Source organism: Volvox carteri (genome assembly GCF_000143455.1).
Source record: "Volvox carteri f. nagariensis unplaced genomic scaffold VOLCAscaffold_8, whole genome shotgun sequence".
NCBI lineage: Eukaryota > Viridiplantae > Chlorophyta > Chlorophyceae > Chlamydomonadales > Volvocaceae > Volvox > Volvox carteri.
The window spans coordinates 2235869-2237324 of record NW_003307551.1 but is presented as its reverse complement, the minus strand read 5'-3'; positions in this window follow the sequence as shown (position 1 = coordinate 2237324).

The window sequence follows — 1456 nt, the reverse complement described above, 5'->3', positions numbered from 1 at the left end:
CCCCCCCCCCCCATGATGCAAACCCCCGGGACAGCCGGAGGACAACACCAGACCAGACCACCTCCGCACCCCCCCACCTCCACCTTTCCTCCTGACCAACCGCTCCCCCCCCTCGGGCCCCCCTCCCCCCTCCCCCCACCCACCCCCCCACCCACGAGAGCAGGAGGTGGCCCTCCCCGGCTGCGGCGGCGACCCGGAGCGCTTCATGCGGGCAGCCGCCCACGCCGTCAGCACCCACATCTTCGGCTCCCTAGCTGCCGGGGTCATCTGCCATCCCCGAGTGCAGGCCGCCCACCCGCAGGCCTGGGACGACTTCCTCGCGTCGCTACGGTACGGCAGTATCGCCATCAACACCCCTCTGGTCGTGTCCTTCGGCCAGACGGGCCTTACTTGGGGCGCCTATCCAGGCAACACCCCGCACGACATTGGCAGCGGGGTGGGGGTGGTGCACAACACGCTGTTGCTCGACTACCCGCAGAAGTCGGTCCTTCACGGCCCCTGGCAGTACCACCCGCGGCCGTTCTGGTTTGTGGATAACGGGGCGGCGGGGGAGAGGTGGCTGCTGCCCGCGGTGATGCGCTTTCTACGGGCCGTGACGGATAGGAACCTGCTGGCGGCTGGGTGGTGGCTGCTGGTGGCGGCAGCGGCGGCGCTGAGGGGCTGAGACAGCCAGACCGGCAGGCAGGCCGGCAGGGGGGCAAGGGGGTAGAGACATCACACGCTCACAGAGGAAATGACCACTCTGGCGATACCTTACTCGATCGCAATGTGAACATCGCGGAGGTGCTTCAAGGGAGTGTGGGCGAGAGGGGTTAGGGGGAATTTAGCGAGGTGGTGTTGGGGGAGTGATGGTGTTGGGGGAGTGAAGATGCTGTGGAAGTGGTAAGTGGCGTACAGGGCACACACATGTTTCCCCCCTCATCACCCTCCCCAACACACACACACACACGCGCCCCTACACTGCGAGCATCGGCACTAGCTGGAGGAGGCGGAAGGAGCGCCAGCGGTGAGGGTAGCGCCACGTGTGCGCACTCGTGCGTGTGCTCGCGCACGGTGGTATGAGACGAGGATGAGGACGAGGACGTGGAGGGCCATAAGTTCCGAATGCATGATTGATGCGAAGGAGGCAGCAGCAACAGCAGGAGGAAGGAAGGTACAAAGCTGCACAGGCAAAGGAAACAGACAAAGGAAATTGAGCGAGCATGAGAAAGGGGTGCAAAGAGCCCGCTGGCTCCTTGTGCGATGTGTATGTGCGATGTGTATGTGCGATGTGTATGTGCGATGTGTATGTGCGATGTGTATGTGCGATGTGTATGGGTTTGGTATCTGACCCCCTTATGTTTTGAGGTTGCTGTTTTTGCATCTTGTTGCTTCAGGCATTGTTCATGCTTGCAATGTATTTTAAAATTAGTTGATGTTTTCACTGAAGTCTGGGGTCTTTGGGGGCTTTAGCTGT